Genomic DNA, 17,969 nt, shown 5'->3' with positions numbered 1-17,969 from the left:
GAAATAATACATTTCACTCATTTACAAAATAAGGCTCTTCCTGTAGAAGTCACACCTGTCTTCCATAAAAACTGGTTTCACAAGTCTATCTAGGTGTTTGTCTCCTCTTCTAATTTCAATCTAAAGCCCTTCTGATTTGGTCGCCCTGTCTCCAGGACACGAATATTAATCTCAGCCCTCTTGAGGGACATTCCTTCCCAAGTCATGTGTCAGTTTGCTATTTCACAGGATGTTAATGTTTCACGTTGTTGAAGTGTTGCAATATTTGGAGACTCCGATAGTCAGAAATTTCTTCTTTGTGTCTAACAAATTGCTCCTGCTGTAATTTTGAAATGGGCACTCTAGGAAGGGAGAGTTCCACACATCTCCCTGATCCCCACCTCCCACCCCCCATCATCTTAGAGTGAAGAGTAGAGATCCATGAAGCCCATTCCTTCTTTCATGGCACCCAGCCCTGGGGTCTGATTCTCCCATGTTTACAGAACAACACCAATCATGAGTGAGTTGGACACTCCATTTTATGTTTTCATTCTTATTTTTCACAAATTTGTGTGTCATACTCATGCAGGGGTCATGCTAATATTCTCTGTATCATTCTAATTTTTGCATATGTGCTGCTGAAGCAGGCACTATTTTATGTTTTTAAGTCTAATGAGATAAGGTTTGTTTTGTCATGTAATTTCAAAGGAATTACTAGTTTATCAAATTTTAAGCAATATATTATTAGGAAAATAATGTGAAAAGTGTCTTTCTCTTTGCCACATCAAATAAGGAGAAGGGATAAATTTTTTAAAAATCAGTAACTTCTGAAAACATACAGGGGAAAGTCTGAACAAATTCACTTTAGATGCCAAAGTCTTTGAAGAATGTGGGGACTGTTCTGAAGATGATAGTATGAAGAAGATGATATACATGTTTGAAATGGAATTTCAGAGAGGTTCCTTTTCTGTGATCCTCCACTATTCTTACCTTGCCAATCCATAGCCCTGAATAAGCACAAACAGGCCAGGTGCAGTGGCTTACACCTGTAATCCCTCCCAGCACTTAGGAAGGAGAAAGTGGGAGGATCGCTTGAACCCAGGAGTTCGAGACCAGTGTGAACAACATGCAAAACCCATGTCTCTACAAAAAATATTAATGAAAAAAATTAGCTGGGTGTGGTGGTGTACACCTGTAGTCCCAGCTACTTGGAAGGCTGAGATGGGAGAAGATCACCTGAGCCTATGAGGTTGACGCTGCAGTGAGCCGTGATTACACCACTGTGCTTCAGCCTGGGTGACAGAGCAACACCCTCTCTCAAAATAAATAAAAACACAAACACCTGTCTCCTTTGTTCTTCATCATGGGCTGTTCTGCTTGGCTATGGAAAATGGTATCTCGTTGCACAACATCAGCCGTGCCTTCAATATTGCTCATGAGTCTTCTTACTCATGAGTCTTCCTTGTTGATGTCCTGTTGCAGTCAGACCACACCTGGTATCATACACAATTCTGGAGCCACATATCCAGAGAGACTGAGACAAGCTGAAGCATGTGCAGGAGCTTAGAAATTCAACCTGTGCCTTGTGAGCAGTTCTTGAAAGAATGTTCGATGTTTAGTTTGAAGAACAGGAGAGCTGATTTCTGAAGTCCAACAGTCATTCAGGAGGTTCCAAGAAATAGAACTTGGACTAATTGGCAAGAACTACAGAGAGAAGGATTCAAGGGTCAGAACAAAGAGGAACCTTATAAGAGTTCTCCAGAAATAGAATGGGCTCCCTCAGGAGAGGGTTGCCTTCACTAGAGCTGATTATGTCAAAGTCTAATCTGTCACAGATGGCTGAACTAGAATGCTGGGATCCCTTGTAACCAAGAGGACCTATTATTCTGTGTTGTAGCTTTCAAATTTATTTTTTAAATGTTTTCTCATTGCATTATGTATAAGAGATACATCATGATTATTAAAACTGGGCTTTTGCCAAGGAGGAGGATATGAAGGCAAAAAAAAAAAAAAAAAGATAATTACTGCATGGCATTAGAAGTGCCATACTAAAAGGGCATCTAAGAGCACAAAAGAGGAAGTGACTACTGAAGAAGTCAGAGACTTTTCCTGAAGGAGGTGAGTTTTAAGCCCAATCTTGTAGAATTGAGCCAACGTGTTCATAATCAAAAAGGAGCAAGTACAGTCATTTTGGAAAATAATCTGGAGGTTCCTCAAAAAACCAAAAATAGAATTACCATACGACTCAGCAATTCTGTTTCTGGGTATATATCCAAAGGAATTGGAACTGGAGCATCTAAGAGATCTGCACACCTCTGTTTATTTCCGCATTATTCATAACAGCCAAGATAGGAAGCAACCTAAGCGTTTAGCAGTGGATGAATGAATAAAGAAAATGTGGTATATACACACGCGATGGAATACTATACACAACCTTTAAAAAACAAGGAATGTCTGTCATTTGAGACAACACAAATGGAATCAGAGGACATCATGTTAAGTGAAATGAGCCTGGCTCAGAAAAACAAATAATGTATCATCTCACTTATATGTGGAATCTAAAAAAGTTCAATCACATGCAAATGGAGAGTAGGAAGAAGGGTGGGTACCAGAGCCTTCACAAAGATGGAGGGATAGAGAAAGGGGAGATGTTAATCAAAGGGTACAAACTTTCATTTAGACTGGAGATAAGAAATAACGTAGTGATCTACTGAACTGCATGGTGACTACAGTTAATAACAACATATATTTCAGGGCCAGGCACGGTGGCACATGCCTGTAATCCCAGCACTTTGAGAGGCCAATGTGGGTGGATCTCTTGAGCTCAGGAGTCCAAGACCAGCCCGGACAACATGGTGAAACTCCGTCTCTACCAAATATACTAAAAATTAGCCTGGCATGGTGGCACGTGCCTTTGGTCCCAGCTACTTGGGAGGCTGAGGTGAGAGGATCACTTGAGCGTGGAAGACCAAGGCTGCAGTGAGCTGAGATTGTACCACTGCACTCCAGTCTGGGTGTCAGAGTGAGACCTCATGTCAAAAAAGAAAAAAAAAAGTCAAATAAAATAAAAACCACATAAAAAAAGAAATAATAATGTATATTTCCAAACTGCTAAAAGTATAGATGTTTAATATTCTCACCACAAAGAAGTGGTAAGTTGGTAAAGTGATAGATAAGTTAATGAGCTAGATTAATCTCTACAATGCATACATTAGAGATCAAAACATTACATTGTACTTCACAAAAATACACAATTATTTGTTAATTATAACTCATAAATTAATAGAAGGAAGAACCATAAGCAAAAGTACAGGAGAATTAGATGTGCATGTTGTGTGTAGCCCATTGTGTATAAATGGCTTTAAATGGCACTGCACCTTTGTTTTCCAACAAAAGTTAAACTTTCATTTCCCCTGATTCAATCAGCAAACTTTTACTGAGCACTTATACTGTATACAATACTGTGAGGTGAGAAGCTTTAAAGCTTTAAAAGTAATCTAAGACCCGATTTTTGACAACTTTATAAGAGCTTAAGGTCATGACACCTCATGTTTGTTATGAGACCACAAGGAATTCTCGAAGACTTGAAGCCCAGGGATGAAAAGATTAAATAGGTGTTGTAGAAAGTTGTGATGTGTTGTATGAGGTGGTGTGGACTTTGGAGCACTTGAGGTTAGGAGACTTCTGATCTGGTGTAGTGAAGCTGGAAATAAGGAGGAAGGGATGGAGTCAATCATTATTTCAGAAGTAGATATGACAAAACTGAAATATGGGGATTGTGAGGAAGCAGGATCAGTTGAACATGACTCAGAAATTTCTGGTTAGAGTACTGAGTGGAAGATGAAAACACTGCGGGAACACCAGATGATGAAGAGTCTGATTTTAAATGTGTCAATTTAGAGGTGCCCAGGGACATCCAGTTGGGACAATCTGATGATTCTCAGAAATATGGGCCTAGAGCCCAGGAGAGAGAAATGGAGGCTGGTAATAACAAGTTGGAGTCACCATAAATCAGTCATCTCTGCCTTGGAGGCCTCCCCTCCTTTCCTCTGAAAATAGAGCCTCCTTTATTCCGGAAATAGCTCCCCCACAATCCCCACCATGAGGCTGTCTTTGGAGCTGCTGAGTTCCTCCATCACCACATCACCACATCCCCTGGCCACTGCTGCCTGATCCAGAGGCAGGTGTCTGACTCAAGAGAAGCTAAGTATGATTCCTTCATGGTAATGTTTTTAAAATTTAAACATCCAACATGTACAAAAGTCTACAGAATAGCATAACATTCAGTGTGTTGTCATGGGTCTTAGAAAAACAAACAAACAGAATAGCATAACAAACTCCCATCTGTGTAATACCCAGCTTCAACAATGATTCATTGGCCAATCTTGGTTCACCCATACGTCCATCTTTTTCCTCCCTTGTCATATTATTTTGAAGCAGATACCAAATATCTGGGATTTCACTCTCTGGTATTGGAAGGTATAGGATGTAAATAAATAGATAGGAATGGTTTGCAGCCATGCTTCTTTCATGTTGAGCAAGCCAGACTAAAGGAAGAAAAGATGAAACTGACATAAAGAAAAAAATAGGAAGAAAGAGTCCTGGAAGCTTTTGAATCTGTGGTTCCCAATGTTCCAGAGTCCTCTCCACAGTTTGATTGTTCCATCTGTAGATTCTCTGAGCCCAAAATCTTCCTTCCAGCTTTAACCAGGTTGAGTAGGATATCAGTCCCTTACTACCAGGCATTCTGACTAATACACATCAGTATTCACCTAATGATTGAAGCCATCTGGGAGGTTGTTCTCTCTTGTAAAGACAGCTTCCCTCCCCACTGAATGTCCAAATCCTTTAACACAAAGGCCACCTCCTTCATGGCAATTTTCTTAATCCTAGTAGCAGGAAGTGGCCTCTCCTATTCCTGAATCACAGGGCACCTTGTCTACACACCCTCATGATGTGCCTCATATTCTCTTATTTTAGAGCCATTTGGGTGCATGTGCTAGGTTTTTGCTACAAACTGTAAGCCTCTTAAAAAACATACAAAAAGACTTGAAGCAGTTTTTTTTATTTCTCATCTCACCTCTCAACATCATATACAGTATAAGTTCTTGGTAAAAGTCTGCTGATTGAATGAGGGGGAAAAAGTTGAACTTCTGTTGTTAAATAAAGGTGCATTTAAAGGTTGAGAGAAATGCATGGAAAGAGATTCAGGGCAGTTTCTCTAGTCTTCCTAGATCAATTCTGTGTAATAGAAAGGGAGTGTATAATAATCATTCAGAAATACAGTCATAATAAAACCAAGAAAGCAGCACCCTAATTATATAATATTAATTTAATGAAAGCGTAATGGCTACCAATATGAAGCCATGGTTACTGCCTTTCTCAATAAACCCCATAATGAAAATGTACTGGACTATATTTTATTTCATCTAAAAGAAGTACGCTATGCTTTAGAGTTCTCAAACTTTATCGTGCACTGGAATCAACCGGAAGACCCTGTTAAAGGCAGGTTCTGATTCATTAGGTCTGGGGTAGGTTTGAGAAGATTACTTTCTGACAAGGCGAGCTCCCCAGTGACACTGATGCTATGAGTCCACGGGCCACACTTTGAGGAACAAGAATGTATACCACTGATTCCCAAAAGTGGCTGCCCAGTGAAACCATCAGGGAGCTTCAGAAACTAATGATGTCTGTGTCCCACTCCAGGTCTTGAGATTTAATTCATCTAGGGTGTGGCTGGACTTAGGAAATTTTTAAAGATCTCCGAGTGATTTGAGTATACAGACAAGTTTAGGAATTACTGCTCTGTTCATTGCAGAATTAGACTGAATGGCCAGATCTGGGCTCCACCTCTGCTACTTTCAGGCTCGCTGGGTTATCTCGGGAAAATCAGTTCATATCTCTGATCTTCAGTTTCTGATCTCCAACACGGAAGTCATAAATCCATTGATCACATTTTCAAGAAACAAACTAGAGAAGGTATAGGGAGATTTTTGTAGCCTCTAAAGTTCTGCATGGATATGAAGAATTACTGGGAATGAGTCTGGATCAGAACTCTCCAATATGATAGCCGCTAGCCACATTCAACTATTAAGCTCTTGAAAGGTGGCTAGGATTAAATGTCGAAAATATTTAAGCCAGGTATGGTGGCTCATGTCTGTAGTCCCAGCTACTCAGGGGGCTAAGATGGGAGGTTCTCTTGAGCCCAGGAGTTCAAGGCTACAGTGAGCAATGACTGCCCCACAGCACGCCAGCCTGGGAGGCAGAGCAAGACTCCTGTCCCTAAAAAATTTAAAAATAAAGGAGAAGAAAGAAAACATTTTAGATATCTTGGATTACATATATTAAAATTGGCCAGGCACAGTGGCTCACGTCTGTAATCCCAGCACTTTGGGAAGATCAAGGCGGGTAGATCACCTGAGGTCAGGAGTTCAAGACCAGCCTGGCCAACATGATAAAACCCCGTCTTTACTAAAAATACAAAAATTAGTAGGAGGCAGTGGCACGCACCTGTAGTCCCGGTTACCACGGAGGCTGAGGCTGGGGAATCGCTTGAGCTTGGGAGGTGGAGGTTGCAGTGAGCCAAGATTGTACCACTGCACTCCAGCCTGGGTGACAGAGTGAGACTCCTTCTCAAAAAAAAAAAAAAAAAAAAAAAAAAAAAAAAAATTAAAATTGACTTCACCTCTCTCCCTCTCCCTATTTATTTACTTAGTTTTTTCAATCCTGCTCCTTCTGTAAGTTTTTGTTTGTTTGTTTAAGAGATAGGGCCTTGCTCTGTCATCCAGGCTGGAGGGCGGTAGTGTGATATTGGCTCACTGCAGCCTCAATTTCCTAGGCTTAAGCGATACTCCTACACTAGCCTTCTGAGTAGCTGGGACTATAGACACATGCCCCATCACCTGGCTCCCTGGCTTCCACCTGTTTCTTTGTTTCCTTTTTCTTTCGTTCTTTCTTTTTTCTTTTTTTGTTGTTGTAATGTGGCTATTAGCAAATGTAAACTTATATATGTGGCTCACATTGTGTTTCTATCCAACAGCGCTGGCCTAGACTTTTTAAAGAAATGGCAGATGACAAAAAAATTAACTTTACATTCCCAACTGCTAACACAGGAATTCTAAGTTCCTCCTAAATCCAATACAAATAAATGTTGAAAAGAATATCCTAGATGAATGAGCTATTTCAATGTGCTGTCAGTCATTAAACTGAAACATACTTAGTGTCGAGGTGGGATACACAGAATAGTACATATCTGGAGGGACAGCTCAAAGGAAAGGTACACTCTATTTACAAAGGAGAAAAGAGATGGGCCATTACTGAAACAGATATTGTATGAAAAAAAACATACTAGTTTTGGGGTGGGGGGGAAATGGCAAAAAAAAGAGCCATCAGGAACTAATGTCTCCACCTCTCATTTTCTTGCCCATGTGCCTCCTGGGTCTTATCACAGTCCCATAAGAGAGACGAGACTCAATTCCAATGGCTGGGACTTCCTGACCAGAGCCCAGAGCAGTGGAGAATACTGATCTAGATTCGGGATGTGATACAACCAGCCTTGCCACTTGCAGCATGTGACTGCTTGTATTAGTGCATTTTCATGTTGCTGATAAAGACACACCCAAGACTAGGGCAATTTTACAAAAGAAAGAAGTTTAATGGACTCACAGTTCCACATGGCTGGGGAGGCCTCACAATCATGATGGAAGGTGAAAGGCATATCTCACATGGTGGCAGACAAGAAAAGAGAATGAGAGCCAAGTGAAAGGGGTTTCCCTGTATAAAACCATCAGATCTCATGAGACTTAGTCACTACCATGAGAGCAGTATGAGGGAAACTGCCCCCATGATTCAATGATCTCCCACTGGGTTCCTCCTGCAACACATGGGAATTGTGGGAGCTGCAATTCAAGATGAGATTTGAGTGGGGACACAGCCAAACCATATCACTGCTGTAATTAATCCGTGGCACCAAAGGATTTCATAGTAGGTAAGGACACTGTGTGAGGTAGGGAGGTCCAGCACAGCGCCCCAGGGTTCTAGAGCAAGGCCATGCCATTTGCAGCAGAGAATTTGTCACCATTTGAGAAGCAGATCCTGTGTGTTACAGGGTCCCATTTGAGACCATGCATTAGGGTTTGGACACTGGCACACCCAACAAGTCGTTAGGTAGGATGGGTGCAACAGCAGTGCGCAATGAAAATAGTACATTTGAGATCAGGCCTGGACAGGTCTGCAGTGCACAAGTAAGTTCTACAAATAGAACATCTACTAGGCCAAGCATGGTGGCTCACACTTGTAATCCTAGCACTTTAGGAGGCTGAGGCAGGAGGATTGCTTGAGGCCGGGAATTCACAAGCAGCCTGGGCAACATAGTGAGATTCCATCTCTCCAAAAAATAAAAATAAAAAGATTAGCCAGGTGTGGCGGTGTGCACCTGTAGTCCCAGCTACTTGGGAAACTGAGGTGAAAGGATCACTTGAACCCAGGAGTTCAAAGCTGCAGTGAGCTGTGATCGTGCCACTGTACTCCAGCCTAAGTGACAGAGCGAGAACCTGTATATAGGGGTGTGTGTGTGTGTGTGTGTGTGTGTATATGTATATATGTGTGTATATATGTGTGTGAACCTGTATATGTGTGTGTGTGTGTGTGTGTGTATATATATCTCCATACAGCTCTTTAATTCATCATAATTTATTTCAGCAATCTACCAATTTGGGGACATTTGTCTTGTCTGAATTGCTGCTTATTTAAATTATTCCATGCTTAATTTCTATTCTATCCTTATAGGTTTAAAAAATGGTAACTAGTTGTTTTATTCTGCCTTTATTTAAACTTTTTTCTTATGATTTTGGCCATTTGTATTTTTAAATTAAATATCCTGTTTATTCCTTCTGTTCATATTTCCATTGGAAATGATCAAAATTCATTTGCATAATCTTAAAAATCAAAAATTACTATCATGGCTTTAACTAAGTTATTTACTTCTGTTGCACCAAGGCAATTGCTTGCGCCATGACCTCCTGGGGAAGGTTCTCCACAACCACTGATAGAGGAGGGAAAAATCCAAACCTGGATCATGAATCAGTCAGCTCAGTATGTTGATTCAAGCCAAAGATGGACTGCTGCCACTATTGTCCCACTCAGGAGTGGCCCTGAAAACAGCCTCAAGGGAACAGATAGCCTCTCAGTGGACAGAACTTCTGAAGGTGCACCTGGTTATCAACGTGATATAAAGGGAAAGAAAAGAAAATATACTAAGGAAATGGAACGGGCTTGCCACGTGGTGTTGGTTACCTGTTTTGTTTGTGGTTATGAAGTCTAAGCTGAACCGGTCACCCAGGTTCTGCGCGTTTTCTCTGGTGACAGATAATTGGATACTAGTACAAAGAAATCTAAGAGTTGCATTCACTCAGGGTTGGAGTTCTGCCAGGTAAATATGATAAAGGGAAAAAGGCACAGAGGAGATGAAGGCATTTTAAGGAACTGATTGTAATCATGAGAAATGAAGACTTGAGGGAGGTAATGGGATACTGAAAATTTAATGTGGAAAAGGAGGGGAAATCAATGGATTTAGTCAAATAATTGTTGAAGTAGGGTATTAGAGAAAGTAAGCTTGGAAGAGAGAAAGATGTTTGAAAGGAAAGTTTCAGAAAAGGTGAATTTACCAGGAGTACTTGGTCTAAAGTATGGCAATGGGAAGAAGGGGTTGTGCTGGGGTGAGGAAGGAGGTTAAGGAATTGAAGGGCTAAGGGAATGAAGAGTTAAGACTGAAATCACCAAGAATTAAAGCCCACCTGAGGTTAGAGAGGAAGACAGTAAGCCAGGAGGCCAACTCAATTCCTTTATAAATACAGGAGTGACCAGGAAATCAGCTGGTGACTTCAGGGGGTAGGTGCCAGGTCAGACAGTTGGAAGGAATGAGTTGGAAGGAGCTGGGTGTTGTGAAGGAAGGAGGAGAGAAAACTGGAGTGGCTCGGAGGGGACAGTGGGGTCAAATAAGCTATCTTGATCTCCTCTCCTGGCCCTCATCAGCCAAAACAATCTAAATTCAACAGTGGGGTTTGATTTCAACAGCAAAAAGTTTATCGCTAGACATAGGCACTAACCCTCTGAGATATGTATTATCCCCATCTTACAGATGTTAAAACAGTGACATTTCTTTACCCCTGTCCACAAAGTGTAAATAAAGCCAAACAAGCAAAGTAGGTATAATTAGTGTAAAATAAATTGATAATTTGAAGTAAGAAAAAATTTTCATGCATAAAAAATACCAGATTTTTTGGTGTTGATGGGAGAGGAGTTCTTGTTACAACAACATATATTCATTATAATATGTAAATACAGACAAGCAAAAGAACAAAAAGAAAACTCATAATCCCACTCTGTAATGTTAACTGTCACTAACACATTAACATATATTATTTAGATCACACATGTATATATATATATATGCATATATGTTCAAATAATTCTATTTCTGCCAAGATAAGATCATATCCATACAGCTCTTTAATTCATCATAACTTATTTAAGCAATCTACCCATTTGGGGACATTTGTCTTGTTTGAATTGCTGGTTATTTAAATTATTCCATGCTTAATTTCTATGCTATGCTTATAGGTTTAAAAAATAGTAACTAGTTGTTTTATCTGCTTTTATTTAAACTTTTCTTCTTATGATTTTTGCCATTTGTATTTTTTAAAATTAAATATCTTGTTTATTCCTTCTGTTCATATTCCTATTGGAAAAGATCAAAATTCATTTGCATAATCTTAAACATCAAAAATTACTGTAATGGCTTTAATAAACAACTGCAGTCTCTTCTTTCAGCTGTTTCCCATGGCTCGATTTTTTGATCATTTTGGTCCTTACATTCCTGAGCTGGTTGCCAAATCTTGGACTAAGCCAAAATGTCTTCCTATCTTTTCAAACTCTTTGTTATCTTCTGTTTCAGAGGATGGAGGAGGTAGGTGGATACTTATACCTTCTCTGTCCTTATTGGTTGCTAGAAACTTTACCCTTTCAGATTTAAACCTGAAACTAATATTCAAATGCACAATTCCTAAGTCAATTTGAGAAGTCTAACGGAAATTCAACAGGAATATCTTTCCAGGTTTTTCTTTGTTCTTTTCTTAACTTGGTATTATGTTCTCTACACTAGAGCCAAAATCTTTCAATATCTGGATATACCATAACACATGAAAACTGCTCTCATTATATTTAATTCCCAGTGCTCTTCCCCTTTCTATCTGGGTTACTGCCTTTCTGGGATAACTATGCAATTCCCCTCCCCAATTTCTGTCCTTTCTGCAGCCTTTATATGGAGTTAGACAGAGGGAACATTTGACGATTGGACTGAAACTCTTGAAATTATCTCCAAGCCATGGTGCAGGGAAACAGAACCCAAGCAAAAAGCAGGAATCCTGCTGGGTGAAAGAAATAGAGATTAGAGTTCATGACTGTGTAGGCTGCTGGGGTCAGTGTATTTGTAAGAAGAAAGTCTCAGAAAAGGAGTGAAAAAAACCTGCACACACACACAAATTCCATCATATGTTTGACTGAATCGTACAAGATGCATGGGTAGGCTGAGATTCCAGGTGACCAGAAGGCTAGAGAGTAAAGATCTCAGTACTGGACAGTGCTGGGAAGATTTTGAAGTTCAGGAGTACCCAGAGTAGACGTACTTGGTTAACATGTGAACTCTCAGTTGAGACTCTAGAAAGATCATACCATAGGAATAAGAACCATTTATTAGAAGTAAGGGGCACACTTTAGAAACTAGGGCAAAATTATAAAAGACTTGCCCTAACTAAGCCTAAAACCAATCCTCAAGTCTCAACATGATCAAAGTGATCATTTGGTGATTTTACTTTGTGCAAGAACAAAATTTAACAGTCTCTTAAGGAATATTACATAATCCAGAGCCTCTGCAATGTACTATCTACAACATTTGGCATACAATAAAATTATCAGACACACAAAAAGGCAGGAAAAAAGAGACCAATTACTAAGAAATGAAACAGTCAATAGAAGCAGACTCAGAGATGACCCTAGTATTGAAGTTAGCACACAATAACTTCTTTTCATTAATATTTTTTAGAAAACAGAGGGAAAAAGTATGAAATGGGTAAAAGAATAAGCATTTCAATAGAAAACTAAACTATATTCTTAACAAACCAGGTAGACACTTTAGCAATAGAAAACAATATCTGAAATTAGAAATTTATTAGAATAACTTATCAGCAGACTGCACATAGCAGGAAATAAGATTAGTATACTTGGAGACAAGTTAAGGAAATTACTAGAACTGAAGCACAGAGGAGGGAAAATAGTGAAAAAGTTTCTCTTGTCACTCTGTTTCCCAAATAGTACCAGGTTATTAATTAAAATCTCTAGTCTCATTAATAATTAGAATTTTGCACTTCATTCAAAGTTGAATGTTTTTACTTCCTCAGCTTTGACCTATACAGGCCTGTAGTCAAAAGAAAATTCTCTTTCTTCACCTAGTTCTTCTCATGCACCCTACTAACCAGTTTCTGACTCTCTGAAGTTAGATCAGGGCAGAATGTAGAGGAGAAAATGGACAGAAATTTCTTTCTTTCTTTTTTAAGCACCTTCTTGCTCTGTGCCCAGGCTGGAGTGCAGTGGTACAATTGTAGCTCACTACAGTCTCAGTCTCCTGACGTCAAGACATCCTCCCTCTTCAGCCTCCCAAGTAGCTGGGACTACAGGTGTGCACAACTGTATGAGGCCAGGAACTTTTAAAGTTGACTACTATAGTGAGTTGGCTTATGTCTTCCGCGGACTTGGCAGGGTTCAAAGTTAACTCTTTCTCTTCCCTGGGACTTTAAAAGATTCTTCAAAAACCCCTCCACTTCCTGTTTTTGGGCTGATACCTTTTCCTCTGGCTGGCTGCTTACAGCGCCTTCCTTAGTCCCTAAGAATACTGTGGTCCAGTCCCACAGCTTCCAAGAAGGTCCCGAACTGGTTTGCTCTTCCTCTCTCCACTAGAAATATGCACCTATTCTTTGTCTCATCAAAATCTGGGAGGGCAGTCAAATCCCAAAGCCTGTTCCCAGAGCCAAGTTCCCACAAGCCAGTCTTTCCTAAACTAGCTATCTCAGGTGCAAATCAGTCACCAGTCTGTTGGTTTCTGAAAGTTCAAGAGACACATATTGTGATTTCCAGTGGTCTGATTGGAGCCCATTTTTGTAAGCTTGAAGTGAGGAGCTTAAGAAAACTGGAGGCTCTCCAACCACCACCATCTCTCCAAATGTTCCATAGGCTTGAGGTAGGTAGTTGGCTGAGGGTCACAAAATCTTTTGCAAATCCAGACAGAGATCTTGTATCTCACTTTGGCTTGTCTGGGGACTGTGTAATAAAGGGCTAACTCACAGGCTTATGGTGCTCAACCCCTGCACATTCCAAAGAAAGGGTCGGCCTTTGTATACCTGAGGTCTTGGACGACGTCAGATGACTTAATGTTAGTAATGTGATTTATGATGCGGGCCTTAGGCTGCACTGTGTTTGACCTTGGGGAAGGCCAGAGACTGAATAACAAAACCCTGGACACCAAAACTCTCTGATGAGCTTCTGTGGTTGGCCATACTTTGTGTGTACCACCACACATTGTTCCTGGGAGAATTAAGTACTCTCTGTACAACTCCTCTAGGAGAGGACAGTAGCAAGCTCATACCTGGTCTGTCCTGGTCTCTCTCTCTCCTTTCCTTCCTTCCTTCCTTCCTTCCTTCCTTCCTTCCTTCCTTCCTTCCTTCCTTCCTTCCTTCCTTCCTTCCTTCTTTCCTTCCTTCCTTCATTTCTTTCTTTCTTTCTTTCTTTCTTTCTTTCTTTCTTTCTTTCTTTCTTTCTTTCTTTCTTTCTTTCTTTCTTTCTTTCTTTCTTTCTTTCTTTCTTTCTTACTTTCTTTCAGACAGAGTCTTACCCTGTCGCCTAGGCATGCAAAGGCATGATCTCAGCTCACTACAACCTCTGCCTCTTGGGTTTTCAAGTGATTCTCCTGCCTCAGCCTCCTGAGTAGCTGGGATCACAGGTGCCTGCCACCACGTCTGGCTAATTTTTTTGTCTTTTAGTAGAGATGGGGTTTCACCATGTTGCCCAGGCTGGTCTTGAACTCTTGACCTCGTGCTCTGCCGCCTCGGCCTCCCAAAGTGCTGGGATTACAGGCGTGAGCCACCAAGCCTGGCTTCCTTTGCCATTTTCATCTGTATTTTTTCACTCTAATAAACTGAGGCTGTAAGTATCACAGCTTTTCTGAGTTCTACGAGTTTCTACCAAATCATTGAACTTGACAGTAGTCTTGGGAATCCTCCATGCTGGAGCCAAAAAGGAAACAAAAATAATGACTTTTGTAGCATACTGCTGCAATATTATTTTTAAAAACTCAAATCTTCAGAGAATTACAGAGGTTAATGTAATACCAATGTATCCATTGCCTACAATTAATAAATACTTTTTATCGTATTTGTTTCAGTTCTTCCTTTATTTTCTTTTTTTGGTTAAGAAATAAAACATTGGGAGGCAGAGGTGGGAGGATCACTTGAGCCTAGGAGTTTGAGACCAGCCTAGGCAACATAATGAGACCTCAACTCTACAAAAAAATTTTAAAAATTACTGGGGAGTGGTTGTGCATGCTAGTAATCCCAGCAGCTACACAGGAGGCTGAGGTGGGTGAATTGCTTGAGCCCAGGAAGTCAAGGCTGCAGTGAGCCATGAAGGCCCCACTGCCCTCCAGCCTGGGTGAGAGAGTGATACCCTGTGTCAAAAAAAAAAAAAAAAAAAAGGAAAGAGAAGAAATAAAACAGTACATAATAGACACACATCAAGTTTCCTTTGAACCCCACCTAGTGCTGGTCCCTGTGGCAATCACTCCTCTGAGATTGATAAACACTCTTCCTTTTGGGGTTTTGATACTATTTTCCTGTGTATTTTTGTTGCTGTTGTTTGTTTGTTTGTGTTTGAGTTACAGTCTCATTCCGTTGCCTAGGCTGGAGTGCAGTGGCGTTATCTCGGCTCACTGCCACCTCCGCCTCCCGGGTTCAAGTGATTCTCCTGCCTCAGCCTTCTAGTAGCTGGAATTACAGGTGTGCACAAACATGCCCAGCTAATTTTCGTATTTTTAGTAGAGATGCGGGGGGTTTTACCATGTTGGCCAGGCTGGTCCTGAACTCCTGACCTCAAATGATCTGCCTGCCTTGGCTTCCCAAAGTGCTGGGATTACAGGTGTGAGCCACTGCGCCCAGCATTCCTGTGTATGTTTGTATCCCTTTATGGATTTGCATGTCATCCTAGCACAGGGACCTTGCCATCTTCTCTGCATCACTCCAGTTTTGACAAGCACATTGGTGAAGTGTGCATACTTGACTCGATATCAACCCAACAAATGTGGATTGGGAAGTCTTTGCCAGGTGTCAGGCCTTGTACTGTGGGCAAGTAGTGTCAGTTCACTACTCTCATGAACCCCTGACCTGATGACTATGATAGTGACTTGCTGAACTCAGTATATATGTTCTGAATGGTCCTTCCTAAATACTCACTATTCCCTCAGCACTTGAGGATTTTTCCCTAAGTCAGACCCAGACACGATGAAGGAGAATATCAGGAAGAGACCAAGGCCACAGTCAGGCCAAGCATTTTTCGGGACTTCTGGTTCCTCTCTTCAGAGCACTGACCCAGTATCCTGGACTGGTTTAGACTCTCTGAGGGTTGTGAGCTTTGCAGCTCATCAATAAGAGGGAGAATAATGCTCGCCTCCTAGACTCAGTCAGGAGCGTTTATTAAGTTACTTGTTTCCTGTATATCAGGCTCAGCAATCAAGCCCTACTCTGTATCATAGCTTGATCAGCCCTCACTAAGTCTATACAGAGAGAGTTAGTATAGATGGGACCCACTCTATTGGCCATTGACTTATCTTGATGAATGATCTGTCTTTCTAGAAATGGTTTCTAAACCCTTAAGATAAAGTGGCTTTAAAGGGCTAGATGACTTTTCAAGTTCCTTAAAGCCCAACCATAGGCCTTTAAAATTCTGAGAACCTCAAGACAACAACAACAACAAGAAATTGCATGTACCTCTACAATCAGGGAAAGATGGAGACACTACCCACACCGAATATTCTGTTTCAGGATTGAAGTTCTTCTCTGGATTCCTAGGAATGTTATTTTCACAATGTGAGGGAAAAGCTGCCTGGATGCAAGAGTATTCCAGAATGATTGTTTTGGTATGACTGTGAGCAAATTCAGTTCCATTTTCAACTAACTTTCATTTGTTGACCACTTAGTGCTTTCTGAGTGCCAGGCAGTTCGCTGGTAGAATGGAAAATCAGAAGGGTATCAGGTTCAAAGGGAGGCACAGGTGGAGTGAACAGAAGCCAACAGGTAGAAATGTCTTCCAGGTTGAAAGGATCAAAGAAGTCTTCATGGAGAAGGTGGCATAGTGAATTGAATTCTTTTCTATAGAGATATTTGTTTTGTTTTTACTTAATATGGATTTATTGAGCAATTATGTCATGCCACGCACTATGCAATGCAATGGTCCTGGGATATAAGAATGAATAAGACACAAATTCAGGTCTTTGCCTTCAAGGAGATCCCACACAAGCACGATCATGATAGCATGTGACTGAGGGAAATGGAGGGTGCTATAACCAGACGAGAGGCTTGTGAAGGTCTCCAGGAGAAAGGGGCAGGGCTAAACTGGTGCCAAATAGATTTATAGGCATGATCAAGGCAGATAATAAGTAGGAAGGCTTTCTTCTTCTTCTTCTTCTTCCTCTTCTTCTTCTTCTTCTTCTTCTTCTTCTTCTTCTTCTTCTTCTTCTTCTTCTTCTTCTTCCTCTTCCTCTTCTCTTCTTCTTCTTCTTCTTTTTTGCAATGGTTATGGCATGGCAAAGACATAGTAGGGGAGAGAGCCCAGAGTACCTGGATAGTGGTAAGCGGTAAGTGATCCAGTACCGCTGAAGCACAATGCATGATAATGGAAAGTGACTGCATGAACAGGGGCCTGTTTGTAAAGAGCTGAGTGATCAATGAATGCAGATGGACATAAATACATGTTCAGGTGTAGTGGACCAAATGGCACAGAGTATTAACATAAATAAAATAAGAAACGGGTAAAAATGGCAGCCAAACATACCCTAGAAACTCACAAGGTGTAAACGTTGGGAGTCATGTATTTCTAGCATGACAACCATTCCTAACATGTGATTCTTAACAGCTCATCTCTTGAAAAAAGAGAGAGGAAATGCAATTTGTCGCCTATTAAACAACTGGATTTTCCATGTTCTGCTAAAGTGGAGTTTACTTCTCTCCTGGAAAACCCCAATCCACAGAGGAGGAGAATAAATGAGACATAAATATAAATATATCCCCCTGAAGGTCAGTCAGTAGACAAAAGGCTACTTTAGGAGATGTGCCAGTTGATGTCACAGTGAAGTCAGATAAAATTACTCATCACTATTCTGTTAATGAAAAAGAAAAACGAGGGGAAACCAGGAGAAGGTCGTGAAAACTGTGTCAATTACAAGTTATTCCAGGCAAAGTCACCATACCAGACATCTTCTGCTTAAGCTATAGTGAGTAAACAATGGAAATGTTCTTCAGGAAGCTGCTCTTTCTTTGCTCATCCTCTGAGCTCCCTCTGGGTAAAGGCTCTTTCTGACCACATCCTCAGCCCAGCCCAGAATTACAGAGCAGAACAACATCTTCGGGGTGCAGCTCACCTCCCAACCAATGCCGTCCCCCAGAGGCTGCCACCTTGCCAGCATGTGTTCTTTGGGTTTTTTTTTTTCCACTCTGTCGCCCAGGCTAGAGTGCAGTGGTGCAATCTCGGCTCACTGCAACCTCCGCCTCCCAGGTTCAAGTGATTCTCCTGCCTCAGCCTCCTGAGTAGCTGGGATTACAGGCATGTGCCACCAGGCCAGCTAATTTTAGTATTTTTCATAGAGATGGGGTTTCATCATGTTGGTCAAGCTG

General features: G+C 41.0%; 2 non-coding genes across 2 annotated transcripts; both read right to left on the bottom strand.

Annotated features, from left to right (window-relative positions):
• Window positions 1-523: 523 nt before the first annotated feature.
• Window positions 524-630, bottom strand: LOC115897801. The gene has a single exon (XR_004057595.1). It is a non-coding gene; the product is annotated as a U6 spliceosomal RNA (small nuclear RNA).
• Window positions 631-15,248: 14,618 nt separating this feature from the next.
• Window positions 15,249-15,352, bottom strand: LOC115897835. Its single transcript, XR_004057618.1, has one exon. It is a non-coding gene; the product is annotated as a U6 spliceosomal RNA (small nuclear RNA).
• Window positions 15,353-17,969: the final 2,617 nt, after the last annotated feature.

Source organism: Rhinopithecus roxellana, chromosome 5 (genome assembly GCF_007565055.1).
Source record: "Rhinopithecus roxellana isolate Shanxi Qingling chromosome 5, ASM756505v1, whole genome shotgun sequence".
Lineage (NCBI taxonomy): Eukaryota > Metazoa > Chordata > Mammalia > Primates > Cercopithecidae > Rhinopithecus > Rhinopithecus roxellana.
The sequence above is the reverse complement of the archived record's forward strand: the minus strand, read 5'-3'. Positions and strand labels throughout refer to the sequence as shown.